The 15,444-nt window shown below is 43.5% G+C and overlaps 1 protein-coding gene across 1 annotated transcript in view; it reads right to left on the bottom strand.

The window, feature by feature from the left end:
• LOC310880813 (uncharacterized protein) overlaps positions 1-15,444 on the bottom strand; it is a 92,149-nt gene that overhangs the window by 44,693 nt on the left and 32,012 nt on the right. Inside the window, exons 8-16 of the mRNA XM_083797198.1 lie at positions 15,189-15,316; positions 13,830-14,012; positions 9,508-10,910; positions 7,961-8,824; positions 7,585-7,712; positions 6,668-6,859; positions 4,903-5,297; positions 4,640-4,815; positions 193-282 (exon numbers count right to left, since the gene is read on the bottom strand). The gene's annotated coding sequence lies outside the window, so the exon portion shown is untranslated. The remainder of the gene's footprint in view (positions 1-192; positions 283-4,639; positions 4,816-4,902; positions 5,298-6,667; positions 6,860-7,584; positions 7,713-7,960; positions 8,825-9,507; positions 10,911-13,829; positions 14,013-15,188; positions 15,317-15,444) is intronic.

Here is a 15,444-nt window from a genome sequence, read left to right as displayed (position 1 = left end):
ACTTTCCTACATCCATGTCCACCACCAATGCCATTCGCCTTGCTGCTCTGACCATGAAGCCCATGAGACACTTTCTCCATGCCTGAACTGGGCACTGGCTTCATTCAGCTCATCTGTCCCAGCAAAATGGTGGGAGTGATAGGACCTTTTTTTAAGAACTTGTCTGCTGTTCCTGCCTGTGTCTGGGTGTACCTGATGCCTTCCCAGGGCTCTGGAGACTTCATCGTGGGTGTCTTGGCTATCTGCGTGCCTCGCAGGGTAAGGTTGGGGCATTGCAGTAGTCTGTAATGAGAGAGGAAAAAAATCAGCAAAACTCGCCTCTATCTGTAGCTGTTGGGAGCAACTCCACAATGCACACACATTCATCTGCATGTATAATTTCGCTAGACGAGTGTGACATTTTGCCTGCTCGGCTGCACGAGCCCTTGCCAGTCACGCCACGAGGAGCTGCCTGCAGGAAGCTGGAGATCAAAACCCACCCGCTGCCTTTCGTCCCTCATCAGACACCAAAGGCATTCCCACTCCAGAACGGCTTTCTACAAGCCTTTTATTAATACTGCGCAGTTCTTGGGTGACTGAAATTACTCAGTTTCTAGCTGGCTGTCTCACAATTCGTGGGAGCTTATTATTAATGGCCCAGTAAAACAATGTACAGCCTGTTGTATCTTAATTCAATAGTCAGTAATGACCAACTTAGAGAGATCGTTTTAGACCTATGGGTTTTCTAAGGCCTTTTGAAGGTAATGGCAGTAAAATATGCATATCTTAATGTTACTTGTGGAAGGCAGAATATAGTGGCAGTATAAGCAATAATACAGCACCGTGTAATAAAAATTGAAAATTCTTTTCCCTAAGTGTAAATATAAAATACCTCTGGGGGACATATCTAAAGGAAGAGTGTTTCAATAACACATAGTTAAACTTAAAATTATATTTTTCAAAGCTATCCAAGTATAGTCTAATAAATAAACCATAAAATAAAACAACATTTTACAAGGAAGACTCATACTGTATTTCAAGCTTTTTGCCACTCTTAAAATCATTATTTAATATGGACAGTTTTAGTCACAAAATTTCGAGAGTTTATTCAATATCTTTTATGTGCTTTACAAGGTTATTAGAGAATTTATTTTCTCTTTCCCTTACAGATTGGAAGGTGGGCAGTGATATATGAGCTTTCACATTTTATTTATTCACCAAACTGTTCCAGATGTGATCCCATCATTTATCCACTGACACATCAAACCTGCTGCGTGACCTTTACAGTGACCTCTTTACAACATTTGCTTTCATGCTCTTAAAGTTATAGCAGCTTAACAGTGCTTGCTTCAGTGGGAAGACAAGAGAACTGATACTGGGGGGGGGGGGGGGGGATATGTGGCTATAATTTAAAAATAATAAAAATTTAATTCATCTCTTACAATATGAAAACTAAGTCCAGGTGGTAAACTAGCCAGTGGAGTTATATTCCCAGAAACGTTTCAATCATATTTTACTCCAAACAGTATTTCACTCCATGGGCTTTGGATGTACTGCATTTGCACAAGCTAAATTTAGCAGGCACTGAGTCTTTCTCCATTTTTGTGATTCGTCACAGCAATGAGCATTCTTGGGGTGATACGCCTTTCGTTACCATACATCAGCAAACAGAATGAGGGCCCATCAGCTGTTTTCCTGCTTAAAAGGAAAAATTACTTACAATGCATCCAAATTTTCCATTAACTAAACAAAAAAAAAAAATCTACATCATTATGACCTTACCATTATGTAAAAAAAAAAAAAAAAAAAAAAAAGAATTTTGGCATCATGTCTTGGGGAGTCAGTGAGTATGAGAAATTATTTCAGGTACAGATCATCCATTCCAGCCAGCTCCCAAAGACCAGACCTGGCCAGCTGGGAGTTTCTAAGTCTGGTGAACTTTTCCTCGGTATTTTTTTGTTTTATGTACTTCCACTTTTGGGCTGATACCAGCAGTAGACATGCCTCCGTTGTGGTTCATGCAATATTTATGGCCCAAGAGGTAGCAGAAAGTAGCAAGAAGCAAGCACACATGCACATACCCGCACACACCCTCGTGTCTGAATTCAGGAGAGTTCCAGCCAAAGGATGAAGCCTTGAGAGCGTAAAAAAGATGCTGTGCACCACCTAACTACCAACTCCCCCAGCCCACACTTTAATTCCACTTAGAAAAATTCCCACTGACTTAAACAGAAGTGTTCAAACAATGTGTAAGTAAGAAATAAGTAAAACCTGGAAAAAACTGTAGCGAGAACTTCTGGATGGCCTCTGGCTTCCCACGTGTTCAGCTCTTTGCTCTACCCACACCCACAGCAGATTCATTTCACTAGAATGCCTGAATTTTTGGATTCTTATCAAAGCAAAACCTGAATTGCGAAATGCTAAAGAACCCCCCACCTTTTTCCTTGCCCTCTTCTCGCTCCCCTCTCTGCACTGCCTTGGCCTCTGCCTCGCAGCCAAGCCTGTCTGGAAAGGACTTTCTGCAGCCTCCTGCAGCTCTGTGTTGCTGGAGGAGTGCTCACTGCCCCGCCAGTGCCAACATCCCCATCAGCATCGCAGAAGTGATCGGGTCACAGACCACCACCTGACCAGCCCGAGGTAGCAGGTACCTGTGCCCACACTGCAGAATCTTAACCCAAACACCAGCTTCGGTTTCAGTGACTTTTAACAAAGACCTAAAGCACTGGGCCGAAACCGAGCCTCAAAGATTTACACTCAGAGTAGAAAATCAGATTTGCTCCTGCCATAATTTTTCCCTTCTAACACAATATTCTGGAACCATTGTTTTTGGTTTTGTTGTTGGTGGTTTTGTTTGTTTGTTTGTTTTTTTCTGTGTGTGTGCATGGCTTCTTTGTTTCAGGATTTTTTTGTTGTTGTTTTTTTGGTAGAAGTAAGGAGGTTTCAGAATAAGGTCTTAAACAGATATATATTTCTTTTGGAATTTTAGTTCATCAATAATCAAAAAATGACACCAAAGAAAATGTACTTGTTTCTTTAGGCATAAAGCAAAACACAAAGCTAAGCCAGTAGAAAGACAATGCATTAACCTAATGTTCTTTGAAAACCGATGAACGGTACAAACACTAGATCTGAAGATGCCAGCAGGAGAATATTATGAAGATAGCTGGAAGTACAGCTTCCAGGTTAAGCGATCACAGGAAGATTACAGTAACACCACCACCACCAAGTGATTAATTCTCAGGAAAGTAAAAAAAAAAAAAAAAAAAAAAAGAGGTGCAGCCCTGTTTTGATCACTTCTCTAGTTCACAAACTCACATTTCAGCTGGATTCATGCTTTAAATAAATAGAGCCGAGTTTCAAAACTTTCTAACCGTCATAAATAAGATTCAAGGGAGCTCCCTTGCTCACTTGCTATTGCTTATCCCTGCTTGCAAAGGAAATGCAACCGTTGGCTTTTGAAGCCACAAATTTGCAGGGGTCTGGGGCGTGAGCTGGCAGGAGGATCAGGCTCCTCATGTTTGTAATTGAAAAGGACACGAAGTAATGAAGTAATTTCCCTGTCCCTGCTCTCCATGTTTATCAGAGGCCTGTCTGCAGTAGAGGAAGGGTGACAGGGTAATCTGAGCCTCCACAGAAAACCTGCTTTTTCTCCAAAGTTATTTAGGTTTCCATGAGCGCTGGCAGAATTTTGGAAGGAGTCCAGGAGAATGAAGGAATTTGGCTGCTCTGAAAATATCATACAGGAACTTTAAAAATTGAACTGATTTATGCCCTGTAATGTTTTCAATACTGTATAAATTAAGTTTGAGTTTCTAGTCTGGATTTTAAGAAGAAATTTTATATGTTATGAGCCATGAAAGAACTAGAGAAAAAAATCATATTGTATGATAATTCCACCTCTCCTATAAGAAGTGCTAGACTTTGCATATATAATGTGTTCAAAGGAATAATATGGAAAATGCATTACTTTGTAGCATCAAAGGATGTTCCAGAATACCTCGAGGTCCTGACAGCTATTTGGAGTTTGCTAATATCTCACAGCACTGTGAAATATATTAGCAACATGAAGTTTATATGTTCTGTTCGCCACTGACTAGCAGGAGAGCTGGGCTCAGGAGCACTGTAGGCTTCGAAAGTGCAACACCTAGAAAGTGTAACCTAATTGGAGAGAGAAAATTATCTCCTACAGAGAACTGCTTAAAGCCACCTTTAGTCTTTCTTGTGCAGATGGCTACGCCTGGGCTTTATTCCCCTCATGGACACGCTAGCCTATGTCAAATACTCTGAGCAGCGACTTCCACAGCATAGTCTCAGGAAGTCCTCTAGCATCAATAAACAGCCATGTGCTTTCTGAGGCTTTATGATAAACTGTGAGGTTTTCAAAGGAACCACAATTTGCACATCTAACAAACATAAATATGTTTATCCATGGTGCCTTGTCCTCAGTCAGAGGGAGATACAGCTGTAAATAGCTAAATATATTTCCCTCTTTTAATCATCCACGGACACAACCTCAGCTGGTGATCTGAAGGTTGAGTCACAGTTGATCCTTGATTTGATTAATCACCAGCCTCCTCTGAGGTTTGAGTCTTGTTTCTGGTTCAGAGGTCAGCGTGTACAAAACATTACCAGGCAGCCAGCCACCTCCGTGCTAACAAACCTGCAGAGCATGCCGCTGCCCAGCCGCCACCCCAAGCTGCAGGATAGGTGCCTCGCTGCGCAGGCTGGTCCCCAGCTTTGGCCCCAAGAAGGAACATCAGGAGCCAGCCCACAGGTAACTGCCGTGCAGAAAGGTGAGGAACGGACACTTAGGAGGAGATCACTTCATTCTGGAGCCTGAAAGAAAAATCAGGAAATTAGCAGCAACCGACAGAGTCACAGAGAAGCGAAATGATAAAATTAAGGCTGCACTGGCTGCCAGACCTGCCTTGGAGAATCAAGAAGAGCGATGGAGGTGGAGAGCTGTTCACTGAGCAGCTGGAAAATGGAGTTATTCATCAGGTAACTCTCAGGAGCAGGCACGGACCTTCGGCATGTAGACAGGCTGCGGGGCTGATGCTGCTGTTTTGTACGGAGTGCAAGGGAGCAGAAGCTGTTGTTCTTAACTGCTGGTGCACACCATTGTTCTTCCACCCCTGTGCTTCAAGTCACCTTTTCCAAAAAGAGCTCTGAATTTTCTGGCAGCAGTCTTCAGTACATGATCGCTTGTAACCAGCACCATCACCAGCTACTTATTTGTGTGCAAGTATCCACCTCCGTGTCTTTCCATGTGCAAATGAGACAGTTATCATTCCTAATCTTTGGCACAAATGATTGTGCTTGGGCAAATTAAAATAAAAAGAAAAAAATAAAAAGAAAAAAAAGAAAAATATATGAGAAAATAAAATAAATATATAAAAACATATGTATAATATATGTTTTATATATATATACATATATATATATGAGAAAATAAAAAATTAAAATTAAGCTCTTCCAGGAGAGATGTTCCCTTTCCGGCTCCCCCCTCTCTCTGTGCTTTGTGGCATTTGCAGTGTATAAGATATATACCACCACACAGTCCTTTGAACCAAGGCAACAGCCCTTCTCTTCCTTCATTTTGTGACATTAATAGCTTCAACACCTCTTGGCTACTTGGGACAGGCAACAACCTCACCCTTTCAGCAGGACAGCATGCTAAGGATATACCTTCCTCTTCTTCCAAAACGCAGAATTTCTCCCGCCTCTCCATACCCATAATCCTGGCATGCTGAGGTACGAACCAGAACCAACACCAGACCAACGCTACCCTCTATGCCTGTGAAAATGGAGCAGCAATAATCCCAATGGTGTTCTTAGTTCTGTGGAGAAACCTAGAAATTTAACCCATTGGGAATAGGTTTTTCCACAGACTCTCAGCAGAGTGCAGAAAGTTCCAGATTTACAGTGTAATTAAAATTATATTTTTAGTTATATTTTCTACTGTGTGTGTTTATTTTTTTCCTCTGCTGCAGTATTCTGCAGGCCTTAAAGAAGTGTCCCTGTATCTTAGCACACAGAGGTCTTGGGATATTACTTGAAAACAGTACACCAAGAGGAAATTGTGCAATCAATTCCATGAGAATGCCTCCCTCAGCAATAAACACTGCCTGTGCCAAATAAATGGGTGATGTGCGTCATAAATTTCCTTTTCCTGTCAGAGCAGCCACAAGAAATGGATGAAGTTATGCACATTTGTATAAAAATAAAAACGTGTTATTTGCTCTCCAGCGCACTGCCGACAGGCCACTGCAAGCACCACGGAGTCGCAGAGCACCGAGCAGCCGAAGGCAGAGCCCCTCACACACAAAGGAAAGCACATCCAGTTTTTCTCACAGTCGTATTATGCCAGTTCCAGCCTCACTGGTCACAAACGATGAAGGAATGCCTTAATTTTTGCATGCAACTCAAGCCCCTATTGAAGGCATCTTGTTTTTAAGGAGGAGGTGTTTACCACTTGCTGAAAATCAGACCTAGGCACACGGTCTTGGCTGAACAGCCCAAGCTTGACAGTCGAAAATCGCTAGCAGCTGGACTGGAAAATGAGGATCTTTTATCCTTTTTTCTAAGTAGTATTTTTTCCCTCTGACCATAGTTACAGAGTGAGAAACTTGCTTGCATTGATATCAAAAGTATACAACCCATCACCGTTAACTGCAGTGTTACTCACCGCGATCAGTGGTGAGACCGTCTGACCCTGAGCCCCTCCGTGTGCCCACAGTGGTGCTGAGCACACGCCTTGCACAGCTCCAGAGACCAGGACTGTAGGGTGCACGCTGACACAAAGTGGCATCGCCTCTGCTCGTACCCCTCAAGAAAGAGTGCATCTTTACCAGCCGCTTCCATAGGATTCCTGGCTCAACTGGGGGAAAAGAGAGAGCTGTCAATGCTGATATAAAAGAAATATAATTCAGGCAGCTGCTATTTGTGTTTTATTTTTAGACGTCTTTATCTTTTCCCCTTAGACTGCTCTCAATTTCTATAATATTATTTTTTCTCCCAGGTCAAACAGCATCTGTTGTATGAAAAGGAAAATAAATTAATTTGCATTATAAAGTTCACATCCTTCCATTTATATTTTGCTAGAGCTGCCTTACTAGGAATTGCCCTGCTCTGCCCTCTGATACTTCATGAATTAGAGTCCACAAGAAGATCTTGGCATGACTTTAGCATCACTAATCACTGCACAGGCCTTAATTTGATAAAATGCAGCTGCTGCAGAGCAGGATTTACAGGCTGCATCCATACCACCCGAAGAAGAGGGCAGTAGAGCAGCTGTGGGTGCAGCACCCTCCTCCCCTCCTTGCTGCCTCCTCTGAAAAACCCCAGCTCTTTGAGGCACAAGATGAAATCAATAGCTGTATATTGATTTGATCCCAGCTGGCATTTCATACACTGAAATGCCAACCTCTCCCCTTCCATGTCAAAAGGAGCCAAGAGTTAGAGCAAGCAGGAAAAAGAAACATAATAAGCAGTTGCCCAGATGCGTTCCTCACAAGCAAAGACATCATTCTCACGTTGGTCACTTCCAAGGGCTGTTGGTTGAGCTGTCAGATACAAGAGTTAATGAAGAAATGACTCTCTTGCCTGGACAGACAGGTGAATAACTCAGGAAGCCAAAGAAATCTCTGATGGAGCCAAGTCGTTTTTCCTGTGACTCATTCCTGATCTTTGGTGCTCACTTTTCTCCTCTGCTGTTACTTCTGATTTTCAAGCTATAAAGAAGATGAAAGCTGTAATAGTTTCCACCATATCTTTCATTAGGGAAAAAAAAAAAAAAGCCAAAAAAAGCCACCCTTAACTTTTCCATAAGGCTTTGCTCTAAGAAAATAACAATTTACAAACATGAAAATCTTTACTGGTACTTCCTAAGGTTAAGGGGGGAAAAAAAAAAAAGTAATCTCCATATGTTCACATTTGTTCTTTTAGGTAAGTAAGCAAGTTCTCAGTAATTTGACTTAACTGCTAGGATATGATGGATTTCCACAGCAGACTTTTTCTGCCTGAACACGGTGTGAAGAGCCCTCATGCATAGAAAAGAAGACACAATGTGAATAAGCATATGCAGAATTGATTTCCATCCTGATCTGAATCTTCAGTGTATTTCTAAGCAGCAGCAAAACCCTTATTGCTGATCATGAGAGCAGTAATTTGCCAGCACACAGCTGGCCAGAAGATCCTCCCCAGTTGTTCGTGCTTCTTGCTGAGGTTGCAGTCTCAGAGGAACACACGGACACTGCTCTGAGCCCCCCCTCTTCCAGATGCAGCTCAGGTAGGAATGTATAGCAAGCCTAACCAGCCTATCTTCACTCCCAGAGACAACACAAAGCACACTTCACTGCTGCAAAAGAGCAGAAATTGCTCCTCACAACAACATCCCCATTGTGAGGCCAACCTAGAAAAAGTACAGGTGTCTAAGTGGGAGGATGGGGGTGGCTGCACAATCTCTAATGCTCCAAGGTTGACCCACCTGGTGGCTTTACCCAGACAAGTAAAGACTCACAGCCCTACAGCCGAGACACAATCTGAAGGCCAAATACTTTCACGAGTGAAATGCTCCCAGCATCATCTCTTTCACTTGGATCTTCTTGTTCAAACTCACAGGGGAACAGACAGACACTTTTGCTGCAGCTGGTACCAACCAGAGCATCCCATGGCTGGCACTTGCCCCTTTGCTCCACTGTCAGGTCCAAGCTCCCGGCAATGCATGAACCCCCAGGCACTGGCATGTCCAAAGTCACCCTCTGCCAACACACTCCAAAAACCAAGGGGTATGTTTTGGAGGAAGGTTGTAGATTTGCATCTATAGCCTAGAATGGTGGTGCTCCTGGTCCAGAAAAAAAAAAAAAAAAAAAAAAAAAAAAAAAAAACACTGCTAAGATTTGCAAAAGAGAAGGATTTTGTACAATGGATTGAACAGTTGATGTTTCCAGTCCAGTCAGAAAGCCTCACAAGAAGGGCCGTATTTTGGAGCTTGAAGTGTTTCTGTTCCCAAAGGGCACTAGGGTATGGAGAATCATGCCACAGTTTTTATGGTTAACTGAACATTTCTTTTCAATCTCTGAAGGGCTTGGGGTTTGTTTGAATTGTGAATGATGGCTCATGTCCCAGCTCTGTGTGTGACATACTCCTCTAGTGACAAAGTTCACACATTGAGCCTCAGTCAAGAATCCACACGTAGCCTGAAAGTTGCTGGCACCCTTAGCGTATAATTGAGATCATATGAGACTCAGCATTTCTGTCCCTTGCCCAGTTACATCCAACAAAAGGACCAAATGACCCTCTTTGCCCTGAAAATTTGAAAGGTACATCCTATCTCTTGGGTTTTACTTACACACCTTCATTTCTAGCTACAATTTCTATTTAAACATTTCTTTACACTCTGCACACCAAGCATTGCCATGGTACTTTATGGTATGACCATACTTTATGGTATGACAAGACTGAGAGGCAATATTTTGAAAAGCAGCAAGAAAAGTTAAAAGTGTAAGTCCCCATTCAAAATCTTACCCAGGACGAACGGTTCCGTGAGCAGGGAAGTTACATGAGCAGCACAACATGGACACTAACCTCAGTGGTGCCAAGAGATTATTTTGGCAAGTTACTCTAAAGACCTGTATTTAAAGGGATAAAAGGCTGGCTTGGCAAATTGAAATAGCAGGGATAATTCCACAGATTTTATAGCAATAGCCAATTCTGCTCCAGGGGATTTAAATGGCAAGAATAAAAAGAACAAGTTTTCTTTTTCTTAGGAGACAGCTATTTTATCCTTTTGTGCATCAGCCTGTTGGTTGTTGTATCAATTAATGAAAAGGGAAAAAAAGCACCATTTTAGTGAAATATTAATTGCTGTCATTTAAGCTGCTGTGTTGATTGTGACATATGACTAACAGCTTAAGGTCCATACAAACCTGAAATGCTCAGCATTCCTCCAGTGGTCAGGGCTGGTTAAAAGAGAGGAGCAGAAGAAATGGGTATTATGACAGTTTGTCAAGTGCATTTCTTACCTGGCACAACTGTGTTGTGTAGACTGCCTCTGGGCATTGATTGACAAGCTTACTGTAATCCTAGGGGAAGCAAAAATAAGGTTGTCTCTTGTACAGCTCAAATGAAATCAGCTGTCCTCCATAGCTGGGTAAATTCAGAGCAACTTGCTGAACTTGCTCTGAATTTACACCAGTGAAAACAAAGGAAGACTTCTGGTGTGGAATTTGTATGATTAGAACCAGCTGTACTATTGTGAACTCTTCTGAGTGTGGAAGGAAAGCCACATCTAAGGGTTTTGATGGTCACTTTGTGTAATATTCCACGTCCTGCCTTCAGTTTGATTGTTGAGTTTCTCCTTTTCCGCAGCAACGACTTAGATTTCTTTTCATCCAAATCTATGGGCAAAAAAGTATTGTTCACCCTCCCGCATGGCATGTAAAACTTAAAGTACCAACCCCTCATTGGAGCCTGGGCTCCTTCTAGAGTCTGAAGAAGCAAGGTGACTAAATCGTCTCGTTTCCTGGGCAGGGGTGGAGGAGAAGCAATATATTAGGGAAAGACAAAGAAACCCAGACTGGCAGTAGAAAAGAGAGAGGGAATGAACGAGGAAAAATGAAAAGAGAAAGGAGAGGTGGAGGGAAGAGAGCAAGAAAAAGACCCAGACAGAGAAATACTCTGGGGAAAAATACAGCCGACTTCAAAATTCCTAACCTCTGTTAGAGCTTAGAGGGATAGTCTTTGTGCTCCTCAGATTTCCTCTTCAGATGATGAATGGACGGGGTGGGCAGGAACCTGCTGAGGACAAACCCGGCGCTCTCGCCTTTGTTCACACGCGGATTCTGCAGGGCTGCTCTTTGTTGCCTTATGCTGCAGTGCACCGTGGCAGTGGCCAACACTGCTGACAATACTCAGGTGAGATCTGATGCCTTTTACAGTAACAGACATATCACCTCTTTTGTTTTATATCCTGTCCCTCTACTAACGCAGCCGTGTCACCTGCTTGCCCTTTTACTACAGCTGTGATCTAGGCAGACACTTTCAACGATTTTTGCAAAAGAAACTTACCCCCTACACCACCAAATCCCTCTCTTAATCCCCCTGCTGAATGCTTGCTCTGTTTATCACTTATTCCCCCGTCTGATTCCCTACTTGCAGATTAATTACTTCACATTTGTCTGCATTGAGCTCCGTCTTGCCAGTTGTTGGCAGAGTCACCAGAGAGATCTTGGCGCTGGGAAATCTTCTCAGGTTGTACCTGGTCTTGGAGAGACCTCAGACTAAATTCTCTCTCCCCTTTGCAAAGCCAGAGTAACTTCACAGCTGCACCATGCTGCTGAGGGGCAGGCTCACTATTTTCAAAGACTAAAGAACATATTCACTGGCTTCTCTGAAGCGTGATGGCACGGCATGGCCCCAGGGGCACCAGTGACTGCAGATTTGTGCCAAAAAACTGCTGCCACCCAAGAAAGACGCAAAAGGGCTCCTGGCCGATCAGGCTGGGCAGGCAGAAGGGGGGCTAGCTTGGATGCTTTGCTGCTGGTGGTGCCAAACCTGGGCTGCCTCAGCGACATGAGCATGGTGGGGCACCTTTGTGTTGTCTGGATTATGCGTTACAGAGGTCCTGAAACAGTCCCAAGAACAGCCTTCTGCCAGCTTGAAAATTTTTCATCTGTGCTTATTGTCTCATACCTGCCCTTGAGCTGGTTTTGATCCAACAGCCTCTATTACCTCCTCTTCCTTTACCTTTTGCCTTAGCTATTAATCTCTGATGTGGAACTTTGTGAAACGCTCTTTGAAACTCTAAGCACACTGCTGAATTCCCCTTATCTAGCCTGGCAGTAATATCTTCAAAGAACTCCAGGAGGTTAGTTAAGTATGACCTCCTCTAGCTTCAAGCTCAGCTTCCCAGCAAGCCCTTCACTTCATTGCGAGAGATGAGAGGAAGAGGACGGGGAACTCTGGGACAAAGAGGAACATCACCGTTACAATAAAATCAGCAGCAGACACAGCTCCGCTCCTGCTGCCCAGCACATTTTTAAATTACATTGGTGACACCACACTTTCTGACTGGGCCTTGTTTTACAAGGGCTCAATGGAAAACCTGTCTCACAGGCAAGCTGCCACTGTCCTCACTGGTCAGGGGCTTCAAAGGGGCGCCAGGGACTTCTGAAATAAAGCTGAGGACCCAACTGCACATTTTGTACCTTTGGATACCTCCCCACAAACCCCATTAATGCTTGCTCGTTGACAAGTTTCCAGCTTTCGTTCCTGTCATCCATGGAGTCACTTCAGACTTATTTAATGCTACAGGAAACGTTTTCCCAATGGAGTGGCCAAACACGGGAACAAGCCTCCCAGAGGAGTAAGTCCATCCTTGGAGACACCTGAGAATCAGCTGGTCAAAGCCCTAAACAACACCGCTTAAATTCATAGTTGGCCCTGCTTTGAGCAGGAGGGCAGGCTGATGACTTCCACAGTTTGTTGGGATAAGGCTTATTGTGGTTTTTATCTTCCCTTTGGTCCCAGCACCATCCTCCAGCTCTTAATTGGCAAGTGCAGGAACCTAAATGTAACCTGTCCTTTGCCCTTCCAGAACCTCAGCTGGGATTAGGTATAGCTCTGTGAGTTCTCTCCCTTCTGCATCACCCCAAGCAGTATTTAAAGTTTGTCTCTACAGTGAAGCGAGTCCACATTTTAATTCCACCTCCAGTTGCAATGTGCAGATTTTCCCCTTGCACTGTACTTTCTGCTCCCTCACAGAGCACCTTGCTGTGTTTCCATTCACACATCATCCCTTGCTGGTTTCTCATTTACATCATAATACCGGAGTTGCTGTTTACACTGAGCTGCACAAAGGTATGTTTTACATCTTACTGTGGTGTGATCATTAACATCACACTGCTGGCCCCAGGGAGTTTCATGACTGGATTCAGATCCATCTGTCCTGTGTTCCCAACAGGGGTTCCCCCTGCAGGCCTGAATATTTTGGCAGGAGACAATTCAAAATGTGCAAAGCACTACATGTCAGGCAGAATGTGTTACCTTAAATGATGATCTACTATATAGATGTGCCTGTTGTTTTGTATTTTACCTCTTTAAAGAGCAGCCTCTTCAGAAGTCATGGTGCAATCTATGCTCCATCACAACAAAACTGCTAGGTGTATCTGTAGTGAGGCAAACACCCCTAATGCTCTCAATTTATAGATAAACTTCCCCCAGAAGAATATATATATTAAAAAAAAAAAAAGACACAATATAGTTTTCCTTACTCACAGATGATCAAGGGTTAGTAGCTTCTGGTGCATTCGCTTTATAGGCTTGCATCTCAAAAGTACATATAGTACCTGCACAGCCTGTCTGGAAACTAAAATAAGGGCACATGTGGTGATGTTCCAAATTTAACCCACATGGCCACAGGGTGATATTGCTCTGAGTGTTACTTGTGGGAAGAGGCATGAACGAAGCATTTCAGACGTGCCAACAACCACACTGTCCACAGGCAGCAGGAGTTGGGCAGGGGGAAGGAACAAGGGAATAGCTGTACAGCTACTTAAGAAGTAAACCTCTACCTGGCCAAATCGAGGTGGAAACAAGAGCTACAAAGACAAAATGAGGATGGTGAACATGTATTTTCTTTATAGGAAGTCCTGTAGAACTTCTGTCACTTTGAGATAGACTGTCCTTTTTTCTCCTCGCTTGTATTTACACCTAGGGCTTCCTGCAGCTGCCCTTGAGTTCCTTTCCATGGTCCCTATCTACCATTTACTCAAGTACTTCAGATCAGATCCCTCAAGATGAGATTTTAAGGAACATGTGCAGATAGACAAAAACCAGCAGCTTTTTACCTTCAGGAGTGAGAACAGAACTTAGCTCACTGTCTGCCCTCTGCTCTTGTATGGCCTTGGAGGGAAGAGGCACCTTCATCTGCACTGGTGGGAAATGTCTCTCCAGCTTTGAAGACAAAAAGTCACTCCTGATGCTTGGCTCAGAGCAGGCTCAAAGTTGCAGCCTGAAAGTGGCTAGGTTCTCTGAAGGAAATATGAAGAAAAATATAAGAAAGAAAGAAAAAAAAATTACTAGCAGAATAATAAGTATGGCAGAGCTTATTTTAAACAATAGCAATCTCTGTAGGCTTCTCAGAAGTTGCAATGCATACACTTGCAAACAGAAGTGTCCTCAGGAGACATCCACAACACAAACTGGGCCCCAAGGCTGGCTGAGGGCTGTGTCCTTTCATCTGAAATACACAGCTCAGGCTGACCTTTAATGAGGAAAAATAAAAAGGGAGGTGGCTGCTACTGAGTCACACGGAGGGGAAAAAATAAGGTGTGAGTTATGATGGGAAAGAATGGAGAATATTTAGAAAATCCTGGGAGGCAGAATATTTTGAGAGCGCTTCTGAATGTGGTAGACTAAGAGCTCTGTTTTTGCAGGAGTGCTTGCTTCAGAGTGGGTTCATTACTGGGTCTCCCTAGGTGTTCTCAGGAGAGATGTCTGAAGTCTGAGATTTCAAAATCCACTGGCACTTTTGAAAATCTTGGTTTCTTATATGTTCCTGCACTGCTCCAATAGCTGTGGAGCCCCAAGTTCACTTAGCATTAAGTGTTGTTAAAAGAATCAGGACAGGCATCTTTCTAGGAAGTTGCTGGGCCCAGATCTAGCAGATTCAGTCCCCACAATTTGGCAGGAAAACTCCATGTCATGCTAAACCTGCACTGCAGGTAGCAAGCTCAAAGAGACAGGGAAACTCCTCAGACTCTGCCTAATGCTCGTAGGTGAAAAAGAATTTAAAAACTCAGTGTCTTTTTTGTTTTTTCCTTCAGGTTAGGGCTACAAAGCCAATATAAAAGTGTAGCACAGATACTCAAACTGGCTTAAAACAAGCCAGCAACTCAGTGATTATGGTAGCACCTTACCCAGCATAGGCTGGATGATCATCAGCACTGATCTACTCACTTTCTCAGGAGAGCTTTGCACTGAGTGTGGCCCCTGTCTATGTTTTGCTACAACAACCACCATACGTGGGGTAAGTGACCTGCAGCTAGTTCAGCTACACCTGTATCTACTCACATCTAGAGGAGGAACTGAGGAGGCTGGCGGCTGACCTACATCCACCCGTAGCATCCACTTCACAAGCCTACATGGGGCTCGAGCACTTGTGCCCTTGCCAACAAGCCCAAAGCTGCCTTTACCTGGGGACTTACCTTTACCCAGCAACTGCGCCTGCCACAGCACAACTTTATGCCAGTCGGAAAAGTCGTGGGGAGGAAGGTGGAGAAAAAAAATCACTGAGAATTAATCAAGCCATCATCAGTGGCTCCAGGTGCAATAGCTGTACAAGAAAAACAAATAAATCAACCCATGGTTAAAAATAGCCCTTTTGATTACTGTCTTCAGTCTTCGTCTAAAGACAGCATAACGACATAACGTTCTCTCAGGAGCTAACCCTTGTCCAATATT

Source organism: Anser anser (genome assembly GCF_964211835.1).
Source record: "Anser anser genome assembly, chromosome: 13".
In the NCBI taxonomy this organism is placed as follows: domain Eukaryota; kingdom Metazoa; phylum Chordata; class Aves; order Anseriformes; family Anatidae; genus Anser; species Anser anser.
The sequence above is the reverse complement of the archived record's forward strand: the minus strand, read 5'-3'. Positions and strand labels throughout refer to the sequence as shown.